This window comes from Artibeus jamaicensis, unplaced genomic scaffold, assembly GCF_021234435.1.
Source record: "Artibeus jamaicensis isolate MK-2021 breed Jamaican fruit bat unplaced genomic scaffold, CSHL_Jam_final contig_419, whole genome shotgun sequence".
NCBI lineage: Eukaryota > Metazoa > Chordata > Mammalia > Chiroptera > Phyllostomidae > Artibeus > Artibeus jamaicensis.
In genome coordinates, this window is record NW_026521824.1 from 724,665 (window position 1) to 742,579 (window position 17,915).

General features: G+C 43.8%; 1 protein-coding gene across 2 annotated transcripts in view; it reads right to left on the reverse strand.

Annotated features, from left to right (window-relative positions):
• The window catches only part of TNFRSF13B (TNF receptor superfamily member 13B), a 79,115-nt gene that overhangs the window by 60,743 nt on the left and 457 nt on the right, over window positions 1-17,915 (reverse strand). The window lies entirely within an intron of this gene.

Consider the following 17,915-nt stretch of genomic DNA (forward strand, 5'->3'; position numbering starts at 1 on the left):
GGGAAGGGCAGAGATGCAAAAGGCCTGGCCCCACTCCCAGGGGCAGTGGCTGAGGTTCCAGAGGGATATCTCCACTGTGGGGGTTTCTCCATGAGAAGTGTGGGGTCTAAACCCAAAGCAGGGCTCTACAGCCAGGCTCTGAGCCAGGAAGGTGCCCACATAACATCTGTCTGTGAAAATCAGCACAGATTCTTTCTACCAGGGAGAAATAGAGTCTGTTGAAGCCACAGACACCCACTTAAAGGTCCGATGCACAAAACCTGGGCTCCAGTGGAGGGAGAGCAGAGCAGACTAAAATCGTGTGAGGAGAGACTGGGGTTTGTGTCTCTGGGGAGAAAGGGAACAGCCACCAGGCTCCCTGTGCTGAGTCACTCTCCCATACTGCAGATACCGTCTTTCCTGGCTGGAATACTTGCCTCTGTGTGGTATCAGCCTGGGAGAAAGAAATAGCCCTACCCTTGGGGCTCTATCTTGCCCCACTCTACAGAGCTTGGACCCTGCTGAGGAGTCAGCTGCCCTGGCCAGGGTGTAGAGGTCTGGGCAGACTCACGAGGTATTAGTGACTGACTTGTCCAGCTTTTGGGTGCAGTCATTCCCCTCACTTTTCCTTGAACCTGACTGGCACATTCACCACATTGGTGATTCAAAAGAACCACCTCCCAGCTCCCAGCAGACCCAATGTCAGGGCTCTGGAGGCCCTACCCACCTGACTCTTAGTGTCTGTGCTCTGCTGAGGCAGGGGAAAATCTGGGACTGACTGAGTTCTGTGGCATGAGGCCAGAGACTATACCAACCATCTTTTCTGAAGCCTGAATGGCACCTTCTTCTTACAGAAGATCCACAAGTCCCATCCTCCCACTGGATGCTCCGTCAGTGACTGAGCCTAACAGACAGCCAGCAGGTAGAGCTAGGTGTAGACAGATCTTGAGGTGCCTTGGGACTTTGCTGACCTGCTCCAGGGCCCACTGCTGGTAAAACCCAGCTTTGATGTGCAGCTTGGTCCTTCTCACAAGCATCCAAGCCCAGCAGATGCAGTCACAAAATGTGCATAACTCTTAACTCCAAACAGGTTGCCAAGGCCCAGACACACACAGCATCTGGCACTGGCCTACACCAAAGTACCTCCCAAGAGGCCCAGAACCAACATACCCCAGTGGCCAGCTTCAGAAAACATTAAAGCAGGATCCAATAAGCTTCACAAAGAGCATATCCAAAGGGAGAACTCGGCAGGCACTAAACCCGACTGAGGTGAATTCGTGTATAATGGTCAGCACCTGTACAATATCTCACACACTAGATCAGGGTTGTGCCTCACAGTCAGCAAGCCTGAGGGTTGATTCCACACACAAATGATCCAACAGCAATAAAGACTCAATTACAACAGGAGGGTACACATAACTCACAGAAGGGATATTCCAAGAGCACTCAGGTCAAGTGATCAAGGAGATCTGTGTCCTGTGGGACTGCACTACTGGGTCCCACAGGACACCTATTATATAAAGCCACTCTGCATAGACTGGGAGTCATAGCAGATCTACCTAATGCATAGAAACAAACACAAGAGGCAGCCAAAATTGGAAGACAAAGAAGAAGGCACCAAATGAAAGAACAGGAGAAATCTTCAGAAAAAGAGCTAAATGAAATGCAGGCAAGCAATTTATCAGATACAGAGTTCAAAGTAATGGTTATAAAAATATTCAAGGAACTTAGTGAGAACTACAACATGTGAAAAAGGACATAAAAGCCATGAAAAAGAACCAGCGGAAATGAAGAATACCATATCTGACATCAAGACTACACTGGAAGGAATAAAAAGGAGGCTAGATGAAGCAGAGAATAAAACGAGAGACTTGGAAGACAAGGTAGAAAACAACACACAATAAAAACATCAAAAAGTCTAAAGAACTAAAAAGAAAGAGGGTAGTTTAAGGGACCTTTGAGACATCATGAAGCATAGCAACCTCCACATCATAGGGGTGTACCAGAAGAAGAGAGAGAGCAAGGGATTGAGAACATATTTGAAAAAATAATCACCAAAAACTTTCCTAACCTGTTGAAGAAAAAAGACACACAAGTCCAGCAAGCACAGAGAGTCCCAAACTAGATGAGCCAGAGAGATCCACACCAAGACACATCATAATTAAAATGGCAACCATTAAAGAGAATCTAAAAAGCATCAAGAGAAAAGCAGTTAGTTACCTACAAAAAAATCTGCCCTAAGACTCTCAGCTCATTTCACAAGAGAAACATTTCAGACCATAAGGGATTGGAATAAAATATCCAAAATAATGAAAAGCAAGGACCTACAACCAGGAGTACTTTACACAGTATCATTTAAAATTGAAGGAGAAATAATGAACTTTCCAGGAAAAAAAGACCTAAGACTTTATTACCACCAAACCAGTATTACAAGAAATGTTAAAGGGCTTGGTTGAAGAAGAAGGAGAACAGGAGGAATAGAAAGGGACAGAGAAAGGGAAGGAGAAGGAGAAAGAAGAACAAGATGAAGAAGATAAAGACAAGAAGAAGGAGGAGGTGAGGAAGAAGAGAAGAAGGGAAAAATAGGAAGAAGAAGGAGGAAGAGAAGAAAGAGGAGGAGGGGGAGGAAAAGCAGGTGGAGGAAGAGGGAAAAGAAGAAGGAGAACAAGCAGAGGTAGATAGATAGTTGAAAAAATAAAATGGTAATAAATACATACCTATCAATAATCACTTTAAATTTGTATGTCTTATATGCTCTACCCAAAAGACATAAAGTAGCTGATTGGATAAGAAAAGAAAACCCATTATTCATTTTTCCTTCTATGAGAAACCCACCTCAGAACAAGATACACAAAGACTAAAAGAAATAGAAAATATATTTCATGCAAATGAAAAGAAAACCTGGGAGATATATATATATATATATATATATATATATATATATATATATATATGACAAGACAGACTTTAAAACAAAGGCTACAGTATGAGATGAACAAAGACACTACATAGTGATAACGGGAGCAATCCAACAATAGGATATAAACCTTGTAAACTTTTATGCACCCAACTTAGGAGCACATAAATATGTAAAGCAAATCTTGATCCATCAGTAATACAGTCATAGTAAGAGATATTAACACCCCATTGACATCATTGGATAGATCTTCTAGACAGAAAATTAGCAAGGAAGCAGCAGCCTTAAATGACACACTAGATCAGATGGATTTAATTAATATCTTCAGAGCATTACAACCAAAAGCAGAGGAGTATACATTCTTTTCAGATGCACATGGAACATTCTCTAAGATAGACCACATGTGTGAAAGCAAAACAAGTCTCAATAAATTTCAAAAGATTGAAGTCATATCAAGCATCTTTTCTGACTTTAATGGTATGAAACTAGGTATTAGTCACAAGAAAAAACCTGAAAAACACACAACGTCATGAAGGTTAAATAATATGTTACTAAACAGTGAATGCATTAACAATGGGATCAAGGAAGAAATCAAAGGATACCCAAAAGGACCCAAATAAATGAAAACGAGAACCCAACAACCCAAAATCTATGGGACACAGAGAAAGAAGTCCTAAGAAGAAAATTCACAGCATATTAGGCCTATTTCATGAAACAAGAGAAAGCTCAAACAAACAACCTAACTTTAGACTTAAAAGAAGTGAACAAAAATTATATACAAAGCCCAAAGTGAGTAGAAGGGAGGAAATAATAAAGATCAAAGCAGAAATAAACAAAATGGAGTCTAAAAACTACAAAAGATCAATGAAGTTAGGAGCTGGTTTTTTTGAAAGATAAATAGATTGACAAACTTTTAACCAGGCTCATCAAGAAAAAAAGAGAGAGAACACAAATGAATGAAATCAGAAATGAAAAAGGAGAAATAACAACTTACACCAAAGAAATACAAAGGATTGTAAGAAAATATTATAAACAACTGTATGCCAACAACCTGGAAAAGATGGATAAATTTCAAGCAACATACAATCTGAATATACAAATTACTCCTAGTGAAATTGAAGCAGTAATTCAAAAACTTCCAATAAACCAAAGTCCTGGACTAAATGGCTTCACATGTGAATTTTATTAACTATTCAAAGAAGAACTAACACCTCTCCCTCTCAAACTATTGCAAAAATTTCAAGAGTAGAAAGACTACCAAGCTCATTTTATGATGCCAACATTATTGTAATTCTAACACCAGATAGAGACACAACAAAGAAAGAAAAATATAGGCTGATGAACATAGATGCTAAAATCCTCCACAAAATGTTAGCAAAACAGATCCAGTAATACATTAGAAAGATCATAAATTATAAGCAAGTGGGATTTATTCCTGGGATGCAAGGTTACTACAATATCCACAAATCAATAAATGTGATAGACCTCATAAACAATACCTGCAGAAAAAGCATTTGATAAAATCTAGCACCCATTTATGATAAAAACTCAGCAAAGTGAGAATAGAGGGAACATACTTCAACATAATAAAGGCCATATATGACAAACCCACAGCCAACATCGTACTCAATGGGCACAAACTAAAAGTCTCTTTTTAAAAATGAAAAAAATAAAAAGCTTTTCTTTCAAGATCAGGAACAAGACAGGGATGTCCTTTTTATTACTCTTATTAACAAGTCCTAGCCACAGCATTAAGACAAGAAGAAGAGGCATTCAAATTGGAAAGGAAGAAGAAAATCTGTCATTATTCTTAGATTGCATGATACTGTATATAAAGAACCCTAAACATTCCATCTAAAAACTATTAGAACTGATCAATGAATTCAGTAAAATAGTAGGATACGAAGTAAATATCCAGAAATCAGTTGCAGTTTTATACATCAGTAATGAAGTATCAGAAAGGGAAACTAAGAAAACAATCCCATTTACAATTGCTTCAAAAAATATAATACCTAGGAATAAATTTAACAAGGATGTAAAAGACTTGTACTTGAAAAATTATAAGACACTGAAGAAAGAAACTGAAGAAGATACAAATAAGTGGAAGTATACACCACGTTCATAAATAGAAAATAATTAATATCATTATAATGTCCATACCTTTAGATTCAACATATGTTTAGATTCAATGCAATTCCTCTCAAGATTCCAATGGTATATTTCACAGAATAAGAACAAATATCTCAAAATTTTATGGGAAACTCTGAAAGAGCTTCAGCAATCTTGAGAAAAAAGAATAAAGTTGGAAGAATCATGCTAACTAATATCAAACTATACTACAAGGCCATAGTAATCAAAAACAGACTATAGATCAGTGGAACAGAATAGAAAGACCAGAAATAAATACATGCCTCTAGTTAATTACTTGACAAGGCAGGTGAAAACCTGCAATGGGGTAAAGGTAGTGTACTCAATAAATGGTGCTGGGAAAAGTGGACAGATGCATGTAAAAATATGAAACTAGATCACCTTCTTACACCATACACAAGAATAAACTCAAAATGGATAAAAAACTTAAATGTTACACTTGAAATCATAAAATTCCAAACAAAAACATAGGCAGGAAAATCTCAGACATTTCTCATAGCAATATTTTTATATCTCCTCAGGCAAAGAAAGCAAAAGAAAAAAATAAATGGGACTTCATCAAACTAAAAAGGTGTTTCACAGCAAAGGAAACCATCAACAAAATGAAAAGACAACCCACAGAATGAGAAAACATAGTTGCCAATACATCTGATAAGGGCTTAATATTCAAAATTTATTAGGAGCTTATAAAACTCAACACACACACACACACACACACACACACACACACACACACACAAACAATTCAGTTAAGAAATGGGCAAAGGACCTGAACGTACAGGTCTCCAAAGATGACACACAGATGGCCAATAGACATATGAAAGGATGTTTGATGTCACTAATCATCATAGAAATGCAAATTCAATCCCAATGAGACTCATCTCACACTTGTAGGAATGACTATCATCAATAAATCAACAAAAAACAAGTGCTTCTGAGAATGTGAAGGGGAACCCTTTTGCACTGTTGGTGGGAAGCTAGACTGGTGCAACCACTGTGGAAAGCATTTAGTCAATGCAAAAAAATTAAAAATGAAACTGCCTATGACTTAGCAATTCCACTTCTTTTTTAAAAATATTTTATTCATTATGCCATTACAGTTGTCCTACTTCCTCCCTTCATTCCCCTCCATCCTGCACATCCCTTCCCCCACCATTCCCCCCTTCAGTTTATGACCATGTGTCACGAGTTCTTTAGATTCTATATTTCTTATACTATTCTTGCCCTCCCCCCTGTCTATTTTCTACCTACCATCTATGCTATTTATTCTCTGTACCTTCTCCCCCCTTCTCCTCCTCCCACTCCCCTGTTGCTAACACTCCATGTGATCTCCATTTCTATGGTTCTGTTCCTGATCTAGCTGTCCTCTTAGTTTGCTTTTGTTTTTGTTGTGGTTCTTAATAACTGTGAGTTTGCTGTCCTTTCACTATTCATATTTTTTATCTTCTTTTTCTTAGATAAGTCCCTTTAACATTTCATATAATAAGGGCTTGGTGATGATGAACTCCTTGAATTTGGACTTATCTGAGAAGCCCACTCTATCTGCCCTTCTATTCTAAATGAAAGCTTTGCTGGATAGAGCAATCTTGGTTGTAGGTCTTTGGATTTCATGACTTGGAATACTTCTTTCCAGCCACTTCTTGCCTGTAAGGTCTCTTTTGAGAAATCGGCTGACAGTCTGATGGGAACTCCTTTGTGGGTGACTGTCCCCTTATCTCTTGCTGCTTCTAGGATTCTCTCCATTTTAATCTTGGCTAATATAATTATGATGCGCCTTGGTGTGTTCCTTCTTGGGTCTATCTTCTTTGGGATTGTCTGAGCTTCATGGATTTCCTGGAAGTCTATTTCCTTTGTCAGATTGGGGAAGTTCTCCCCTATTATTTGTTCAGATAAGTTTTCCACTTGTTGCTCTTCCTCTTCCCCTATGGTACCCCTATAATTTAGATGCTGGAACATTTAAAGATGTCCTGGAGGTTCCCAAGCCTCTCCTCATTTTTTTGAATTCTTGTTTCTTTATTCTTTTCTGTTTAGTCATTTTTTTCTTCCTTCTGGTCCACTCCCTTGATTTGAGTCCCAGTTTCCTTTCCATCACCATTGGTTTCCTGTGCATTTCCCTTCATTTCAATTAGTTTATCCTTCATTTGTTCCTCTAATTTGTGACTAAAATCAACCAGTTCTGTGAGCATCCTGATGACCAGTGTTTTGAACTGTGCATCTGATAGGTTGGCTATCTCTTGGTCACTTAGAAGTATTGGCTCTGGGGCTTCGAGCTGTTCTTGAGCCATAATGTCTTGGTCTGTTCGAGCCTGTTATGTATGAGGAGAGGAGCCTTAAGTGTTCACCAGGGTGGGGCGAACTAGTTGCTGGGTTGTAATGCTCTATGTGGGGGCGGGGTCAGAGAGGGGCAATAACATTTGTTCTGTTCTCTCTTGGATTTCAGTCCCCTCTGCTGCTTCCCTCAAGCAAACTGAGCCCCCCCTGGTGCTGGCTCCCGGGTGTGTGAGCCTGTGCACCCTCCAGGACCCTGTGGGTCTCTCCAACAAACTCTCTGTGAGCCTGGGAGCTTCTCCCGGCACCTCGACCCCAAAAGGTTTTCCAACTGGTGCTTCTAGGCTTCAATTCCTGTCGCTGGGGCCCTAGCCTGCGTAGTCTGTCTCACTGCTCACTCCTCTGCCTGCTTTATCTGTGTGTGAATGTGTGACCGCCATCAGCCAGCTGCCTTGTGCCCCCACTGGGTCTGCCCATTGCCACTCCACACCTGGGATCTGCCAACCCTGGCTGCGCACCTGGGTTGGTCTGGCCACTTTTCCCTGCACAACCCCGCTCCGCCAGCTGCGGACTCCGTCCCTCTTACTGGTCTGGCTGAACGGTTCGTTGTTGTCGGACTTCCGTACAGTTCAATTTTCTGTATTTTGTTTGCGTTTTTATTACTAAAACTTTGTTGTCTTTAAACTTGGTTGTGCGAGGAGGCACAATGTTTCCATCTACTTCTCCATGTTGGCTGGAAGTAGCAATTCCACTTCTGAGAATATATCTGAACAAACCTGAAACACTAATTCAAAATAATATATGCACCCCTATGTTCACTGCAGCATTGTTTACGATAGCTAAGCTTTAGAAGCAGCCCAAGTGCCCATCAATGGTACATTTATAATATGGAATACTACTCAGGAGTAAAAAAGAAGAAAATCTTACCTCTTGTGACAGCATGGATGAACCTGGAGAACATAATGTTAGGTGAAATAACCCAGTCAGAGGAAGATAAATACTATATGATCTCAGTCATGTGTGGAATCTAATGAACAAACTGAACTAATACGTGAAATGAAGACAGACTCATAGGTACAGAGAACAGACTGACAGCTGTCAGAAGGGAAAGAGTTAGGGGCTGGGTGAGAAGGCTGAAGGAATTAAGCAAACAAACAAAGAAAGACTCATAACTTGAATGACAGTATAGGGACTGACAGAAAGAAAGGGGTCGAGGGCAGGTAAAATAAGATAAAGGAGTGATGGAAAGAGACTTGACTTAAGGTGGTGAACATATAATATACAAATGGTGTATTATAGAATTGTACACCCGAAACCTGTACAATTTTATTAACCCATTACCCCCCAAAATCAATAATAAATAAATAAATACATAAATATATAAATAAATTCAATTAAAAAAGAATGAGGAGTGAAAAATCTCAGGGGGGATTTTTAGGTAAGACAAGGATCTCTCAAGCTTGGTCTGGGCCTTTCTTACTAACTGTCATTCTTGCTAGCTGTTAAAATGTAGCACAGTACTTTACAGACCAGCTGTGACAGGATGAACTTGACAGCAATCCACCACAATAAGTGTAGCCAGCGGAAATCAATGTGTAATTGACCAAATAGTGTATGTAAGCCATGGCTAAGCTTTCCTTCAGGGAGGCAGAGCTTTGAATATAAATCCTGCCTCCTTTACTTGCTGCAAGTGTATAAGACTACCTTGTCTTGTTTTTGAATGACTTTCTAGACCTGTCCTCTTACATTTCTTAGCATTTTCTGTGAAGAAGAGCTTTTAAATTTTCTGTTATTGAAATATATACAGAAAATAACCATGAATAATATAACAAAACCCCCATTCGCATCACTAAGAATTATATGTTATTAAGTTTGGCATACTCCCTTTCAATTTTTTCTTTAAAGAAAGAAAACAATAAAATAAAAGTTCTGAAATTCCCTGCCCTCTCCTCGCCTCACCAGGTGGAACCACCATCATCAACACATCTCTGTCTTCCAGGTTTACTTTTATACCTTTATAAATATGTGTTTATTTATGAATAATACAGTAATTACCACTATTTTGCCTGAGTTATTTTGAGGTTTTGACAAAAATAGTGTTGCAAAACACTATTCAGTCTAGATCATTATGCATCTTCCTATTTTCAACCAACATTGTTGAGATCAACTCATATTAATTCATAGACAGCTGGTTTGTTCCTTTTTGACTGCTGTATGGCATTCCATACCTATTCTTCCCTCTACTGAGGAACATTGTGTCTGATACCTTGCTGTTGTGAGCAATGCTATTCTGGCCAGAGCAGTGCAGGCCTCTTTGTGCAAATGTCTCAGAATATCTCTTGGGTGGATGTTCTCAGACAGGACTTCCGAACTGTGGGATGTGCACTTTCCCAGTTTCACTAGGTATTGCCAAACTGGTCGTGCTAATACTCACTTCCACAGGCAGCATGGGACTATCTGCATACCCACATGTCTTTATCTGCATGGGATAACATCAGACTGTTGCATGTAGAGTCAGACTTGTGAAGATCTAACAGATGAGAAATGATAACTGGTAGCTTTAACCTGCCTTTTTCACTCTTGCTATTGAGGCGGTGCACAGACATTCAATTGGCCTTCAGGAGGAGGAGGTGCTTCCCAGAGGCCAACAGGCATGCACTGGGAAGGAATGGGTGTGACAGCAGGGCATATGGTGGTGGAAAGGTGCATGGTGTGAGCATCTGAGCTGCTGGCGAATGCACACTTTTCTCTGCAGATGGCTGGTGGCCTTGTGCTGCATCAGCTAACTTCAGGTAGCTCTCCTGGGGGGAATGTCATTCTTTTCAATCCACAATGTTCCTACGTTTCTACTAATGATAATACTTGCCACCTATTACTGGCTTACTGTGTGCCAGGCACTTTACAGACCTTACTTAATCTTCTCAGGGATTTGTTTATTAGTATTTCTAGTTCATTGAAGAGGAGTCTGAGGGTCAGAGAGGCACACTGACTTGCTTAAGGTCATAGAACTGCTGTATGATCCACCTCCAGTGCCCAAACACTTCCCTTTGTGCAACATTGCCCCCATGCACTCCTCCCACTGCCCAGGTAATTCCCAGAGAATAAAAGAAGGGCTCTGAGGGAAAGAAGAGGTTCTGGTGGTCCTGCCCCACCCCTTGACTGTGAGCAGAGAAATTATTAACCAAGAATGCAGCCCAGCAGATCGCTAACAGCTCTCTGGCCCAGATTTCTGGGTGGGGAGATAGAGGCTGTTGAGAGCACTTTTCTCTCACTGCAGCTCAGGAAGGAAGAGTGGATTTCTGATCTAATAGCTTGTAGTTTGGGGATTGACTGTAGCCAGGGTGGGTAGGTGGGCAATAGAAAGCCAAGACTCAACAACTTGTTGTATCTTATATTTAGGTCCCAAAAGAATCCTCCTTCTCTCTACCTTTCTGTCTCTCTCTCTCTCTCCCTCTGCCCTGCTCCCAAGCCCTCTGTTATAACTGTGATGTTGGGCAGACATATTCCCTTCTCCATCAGCATACAACTCTAAAAGAGAAGTATTACCTTATGGATGTCAACTCTAGCCTGCCCATTGTGTAGGTAGGAAAGCTGAGGCACTGAATCCTCCAGGCTCTGGGCTGCCAGAAGGCATCAGTGTCTTATTTCTCCACAGAGTCCAGTAACCTATTCAGTGACAATATACATTTTACAAATATTTGTTGAATGAATAAATGAATGACTGAGAAGCCTGGAAATTAAAAACAAGCAAAACCCTCAATCTTGTAGCTCCTTTGGATTCTGCTGGGTAGAGGTGACCTATTCAAGGAAGGAGAACCAGTTGTAGCGGCCTGCCCAGGAGGGGGGCTAGCCACTGAATCAATAGGATGAATGTAGTAGCCTGCCTAGGAGGGGGGCTTGTAGCTGAGTCAATAAGATCAGGAAGAGCAGGTAACTAAGTAATAACTGGGAAGTAAGAACAAAAGAATTTTGTATTAACTCCTATCAGCAGTTCTGCTTTCTTGGTTCTGTAAACTGCTTCTTGCTTTCGCACCAAAGGTACTTGTCTGAGAGACAGACTGCCCCCTCACCCTATATAAGCAATTGCTCCCCACTGATCGGGGCCCAGAATTTGGAGACTGTCTCCTCTGGATCCGCATGCATAAATAAAGTTCCAATCTGTACGCCCGAAAGTGGCTGAGTTGTTTTCTGTAACATTTTGGTTTCCTGACTGGGAAATGACTCACGCGAGCAGGGCTTTTTTGCTTCCGGTGAAGGCAGCAGGGGAGTGATGGAGAGGGAGCCTGGTGGCTGAAGGGAAGTGCACACCCCAGTGATTTTGGGTCCCCGACACCCCGGGCTCCATGTAAGTCATCCTCCAGACTGCTCTTCAACCCAGGCAGACGGGGTGCAGACTGGAACTATCCAGACCTGAGAAGGTGCTGATTGGTAAGTGCCCCGGGAACCAGAGCCCGAGACCAGAACCACCCTTGTGGTGGAAGGAGAGACTGATCATCTTTCAGGCAGGCTGTAAGTCCTCTGGAGGCCAATTGGCCATCTGGAAGGGGAAACGTATCCCCACTAGGTTAGGGCAGTCCTACTCGGGCGGGACTGTATAAACTCTTGGATGTTTGTTGGTATGTTTGTATGAGTGACTGTGTTTGTGGCTCCACAGGTGAAAAACCTACAGAGCAAGAGTGGGCCTCAACCTGCGGTTCCTCGGTCTGTCATATGGCATAATGGCTGGGAGTTTAACCCGGATTCTATGCAGGCAGCCTTAGCCAAGACAGACCCAAGCACCTCGAGAGAGGGGAGGCCAGGCAGGCAAAACAAAAAACCCCTTTCCTTTGTTTGTCTCCATCGTTCTGGGAGGATCACCATGGGTGGAGGACCTTCCACTGAGTTAGACTGCATGCCGCAAAACTCTGACTGATTCCGGTGCCAGGAACCTAGTATGGATGCCAGTCAGTTAGAGGTCTTCTGCAACTCTGAGTGTCCAACATTTGGAGTAGGCTGGCCCCCTGAAGGAACACTGAACTTAGGTATAATTAGGGCAGTTCACTTCATAGTAACAGGCAAGCCAGGACACCCCGATCAGTATGTTTATATAGACTGCTGGCAGGAATTAGTGCAGGACATGCCATCATAGCCCTGACAGTGTGAAGGTCAGAAGCCTAAGACAGTAAGAAAGGCTGGTGGTAGGCGAAAAGTGGTGCAATCCAGTGTTTTAGTTGCCTGGTCAAGAGAAACACGCCACTCACCCCTCATTTTCGAAGGAGAGCCAGAGGAAGAGCCACCTATCAGTCTGCCTACCCTAACTATATTCTCTGGAAACTCTCTGCCAGACCCGGGGAAGCAAAGACCCTTGTCTGTGACCTAGATTCTGGCTCCTGCCGGTCTCTGGTAGCAGAGTAGAGACCCTGTTCAAAGGGGTCGGCCTCTCTAAAATATGCCCCAGTATGACAGAGCAGTCGCCCAGCGAGGCAGCAGGCAGTGACCCCCTGTCCCCCACCACTGGAGGGATGGGAGGCAGCTGAGGCCCCCATGGCCCCCTGCACCTGGTCCTGCTAAACGGGTCACCAAGGAGACGAGCAGCGCTGCCCCAGCCGAGGCCCTGTGATTGAGCCAGGAGCGAGCTGTGAAGGCCTCCTGGGCCCACCATGGCGGCCCCGGCAGTGGGTCCTTTGGGAAACCAGATACCTCCCAGGAGCAGGGAGCCACCAGATTGCCTACGAAAGGAAATAGACCAGCACACCGGAGCATGGAACGAGACCGGTGCACCTACTGCAGAGAGAAGGGGTACTAGAAAAGAGAGTGCCCCAAAAGGAAAAAGAAAACGCCCATGGGCAGGCGACAAAGACCAGGGTTACGGGTGCCTACAGTCCTCAGGTTAGCTGGCTTAGATCCAGACCAGACTGCCCCAGGGCTTCAGAGGCTCTCCCACTCCCCTCGGTGAGGCCTTGGCCAGAGATCTAAAATCATTCACCGAGAAGGAAACTGACCCAGTGTTTCTGCGGTGTGTAGATGACATCCTTTCAGCCACACCAACCCGAGACCAGTGCTGGGAGGTGCCTTGCCAGCTGTTTGAACTGCTAACCAAGACAGGGTACCGGGTGTCATTAAATAAGGGGCACAAATCGAAACAGAGTGGGCACAGCAAGCTGGAGACAGGAAACTGCTGAGGAGAATTGGAAGTTGCCAGATGGGAAAATATATGTCCCCCAGGGGCAAGCCAGCAATCTAGTGAGGCAGTGCCACAGCCTCACTCATATGGGCAAGACGTCCCTAGGAAAACTGTTAAAAACGTACCTTTGCTTCCCTAACCTGGCTGCGTTCTGCGCCTCTGCAGCGACACAGTGTGTTATATGTGCCTGGAACAATGCAGCAGGGCACCCAGGGATAAAGCCAGGAGTACAGCACTCAGGGAGGCAGCCGTTCGAGGACTTGCAAGTGGACTTTACCGAAGTCAGACCCAGCCGAGGGTATAAGTACCTCTTAGTCTTCGTCTGCACCTTTTCTGGGTGGGTAGAAGCCTTCCCCACCAGAACTGAGAAAAGCCGAGGAGTCACCTGGCCCTGATGAGGGAAATCATCCCAAGGTAATGATTGCCCTGACTTTGGGAGTGACAACAGTCCGGCTTTCATCTCAAACATAATACAGGAGGTAACAAGGCTCCTCCATATCACATGGAAATTGCACACTGCATACTGACCCCAGAGCTCAGGAAAAGTAGAGCGCATGAACCGGACTCTCGAGGAAACTCTAGCTAAGTTCCACCAGGAGACTGGACTACCTTAGACTGATTTGCTGCCACTGGCACTACTTAGGGTTAAGAATGCCCCTAACCCTTCAGGTCATACCCTGTGTGAGTTAGTCTTTGGGAGACCTCCTCCCATCCTCAGAATGGATAAAGGGGGGCCTCAGATCTCCCATGGTGATGCTGCCTTCTGGGGAGGTAAGGCCCACTACAGCTTCTCCCACCCTGCAAGTGGAAGAAGTCTCCACCACAAATTCGCAGCCTCTGCAAATGGGCTCTGCTCACCTGCCACATCAGGGGTTGGCAGGGGCCTCTTTGGCTCCCAAAAACGGAGCCGCAGGGCCCCCACCTTCACAGGTGGGCAGAGCCTGCTCTCCACCTGCATTGGTGACTGCAGCCTCAGCACACCACCCCTAATGGGTGGAGGATGGCTCTGAGGTGCCCCCATGCCCACAGGTGGAAGGGGCCTTGGGGGCCTTGGGGGCCTCCTTAGCTCTGGAGACTGAAGCCAGAGCCTCGGGGCTGCCAACACAGGTGGGCGGAACAAGAGGCGGGGTGCTGCCATTTTGGGTAAAATGGATGAGCCACGTGAGTGCTCCACCATGGAAGACAGAGCATTCATGGGCATTGCCATCTTGAACAACCCTGCATGCATGGGTGCCACCATCTTAGAACTGGCTAAGGCTTCTTTTCAGATTATGAGCTGTATGCTGCTGCTGTGTGGACACTGCAGCAGTCAGGTTCTCTGTGTAACTAGTTCTGATAAGAATAGCTTTAGTTTTGAAGGTCATGGACTGAGGTCCAAGGCTGACCATCTGATTTATAGGGTGTTTGCAAGGTCTAAGCTTCAGAAAGGTGCAAAATGTCCCTGCGAATCTAGGGACTTTTAGTATAAGATGCCTATAGTGCTAGGGACTTTTAGCTGCCACATACTGAGTTCAAGTGCAGTCCTTCCCAGTGTGGTAAAGGAACAGGGATTAAAAGTGAATTATGGATAAGTCTGGACAGATAAAAAGGCTACAGAAGGTTTGTGAATATTGCAGAAAGTCTGTGGGAAGCTATAAAAATAAATGAAAATGTGAAAATTTTGGAAAGAAATTATGTGGTGTTAGTAATAGAAGGTATAAGGCATGGAGATGCATCTTGATGGGTATTAGAAGGAAAAAGATTCTCCTTCAAGCTTTGTGTTTTTCTCCATACCTGATCCCTCCAGAATTTGGCATTCTGAAAGAATAAATGAGGACATAAGGTTTCTTTGCATAAAACCAATAAGACCAATCATTAATAGTGGTTTTGTTAACCAGGACTTTGACTGGAATGTCATGCCTGAAGGAGGCATGTATGGGTTCTGGTCATTACCAGAGAGCTCAGAGGAACTGGGATTGACCTGTGAAGCTAGCAAAAGTCCACGAGAAAAGCCTAGTACTTTGGTTGGTTGTGCAGTTCGAGCCAGTCTTTCCATGGAAGAAATGAAGGTTGCTTTCCTGAAAGATGGCTAAGAAGGAGCCTATAGGCACAATGGAGGCTCAAGGATTTGCGTGAAACAACTGGTACAGGCAAAGCCAGATGGCAGATGTGTGGCTATGCTTCTGTGCCCCAAGGGGCGGACTGAGAAGTCAATCTAAGGGTTCCTTGTGTGAGTTCCAGCAAAGCGAACTTAAGGATAATAAGTGATCCAGGCTGCTCTTGGCATGTATATGCAAATAAACAGTCAAAATCAAAAGCGAGACCCAAAGTAGTGCCTGTAATAACAGTGAGGGTGATCTTAAGGAGAAAAACTGTGGTTCAAGGAAAATCACTATGCTCAGTATTGGATATCAGAATGGTGCAGCTAACTGTTTTGAAAGTTTGTTTTCATTTAAGAGTTGAAACCAGCCCTGGCTGGTGTAGCTCAGTGGATTGAGCACGGGCCTGCGAACCAGACAATCGCGGTTCGATTCCCAGTCAGGGCACATACCTGGGTTGCAGGCCGGTTCCCTGCAGGCCAGTTCCCAGCAGGGGATGCATGAAAGGCAACCATACATTGATGTTTCTCTCCCTCTCTCCTTCCCTTCCCCTCTAAAAATAAATAAATAAAATCTTAAAAAAAAAAGAGTTGAAACCCAGTTTGTGATGTCACCAGAGATGTATAATTTACAGATGCAAAGGACCTGTCAAATTGCCACTGTTAAATGTCATTGCAGGAAGGACCTTGCAATGGAATGTCTTCCCAAAAGACAGTCTCACAGGCTCAGAGACTGAGGATTATAGGGGATTATTGTGTGAATTAACCTGTGTGTTTTTCTGTTTTCATAGGGCGTATGCCTATGACCTGCCTATAGCCATGAGTGATTGGTTGCAATATAGGCCTCACTTAAGGAGCCCATCTTCGTCATCACCCCCCTAACCCCCAAGACTCAACAATTTGATTGAACTAAGTAGTTAGGTTGATAAAGGGTTGGGGTAGTCTATGGGCTTCACTTTAGAACTGATTTTCCCTTTTCTGTCTTGATAGCTTGGACAGAGAGGGCTCAGAAATCTGAAAGGAGGGAAATCCTAATGTATTCCCCTCGGCCAGAGTTCGGTATAGTGGGCCACAAGAGTCTTGGATAAGTGTAGCATGCCTGTACACCTTCCTCCAGATAAACCATTCTTTACTGAAGTCCCTGACTTTGTCATTTAATAGTTATGATTTAATTGTGCTTCCAACTTCTTGCCTAGTCTGTCACCCCCAGAATATGACCTGACCAGAAGGCCAATGGTCCAGTAATGCCAGCCTTTGGACACCAAGCCCGCAACTTTCTAGTGACATCCAACTGACCAGGATCCTGTAAGGTCCTTCCCTTTGCAGGAAGGACTCCCTGCGTGCCGCACCCCCCCGCCCTTTCAGGGTACCCCTGACCCAAGGGTAGGTAGGACGACGTCCATGTCCAGCTGGAAGTAGTTATAAGATGAGACCTTCATCCATTTTCTTGTATATGATTCCAGAAGGAGAAAGGAATCTCAGAACCCCTCCCTAATAGTAAATCACAGGAGGAGAAAAATGATGAGGAAAGAAATCTCATTAATGCTCTGAATCCAGGGAAAGGGGGGACCTGTATGTTCCTAGGAGAAAAATGTTGCTACTATGTAAATCAGTCAGAGATCATAGCAAAGAAAGTTAAAGAAGAGAATATAAACCGCTGCACCAAAGAAACAGAAAGTTACAATTAGAGAAATTAGGGACTAAATCCCCAGGCCTGGCTCCAGTAGATACTACCCTTCCTTGGGCTGCTAATCATACTTTTCTCAGGTTTAAGCTTCGGCCCCTGTATCCTACAGACCATAGTTCAGAACTTAGAAACAACAGTTACCCACAGGGCAACTGCCAGGATCCTGTCCCTCAAGCAATACCATTATCAGAAATTACAACAGCCCCCTGATGCACAAGAAAAACCGTAAAGTGATGCTAGAGCAGTCAACAGCACTGTCAAGCATCAAAAGGGGGGAATATAGTGGCCTGCCCAGGAGGGGGGCTCACAGCCGAGTCAATAAGATCAGGAAGAGCAAGTAACTAAGTAATAACTGGGAAATAAGAACAAAAGAATTTTGTATTAACTCCTATCAGCAGTTCCACTTTCTTGCTTCTGTAAACTGCTTCTTGCTTGTGCACCAAAAGTACTGGTTGGGGTGACTTTTGCTCCCCACTGATCAGGGCAATTGCTCCCCACTGATGGGGGCCCAGAATTTGGAGACCGTCTCCTCTGGGTCCGAGTGCATAAATAAAGTTCCACTCTGTACACCTGAAAGTGGCTGAGTTGTTTTCTGTAACACAGTGAACCAGGTCCTTCATGAGAAGATGGGGCTGGGCCCCACAATGCAGTTTGGCAAGCTCTCACATGCACAGTT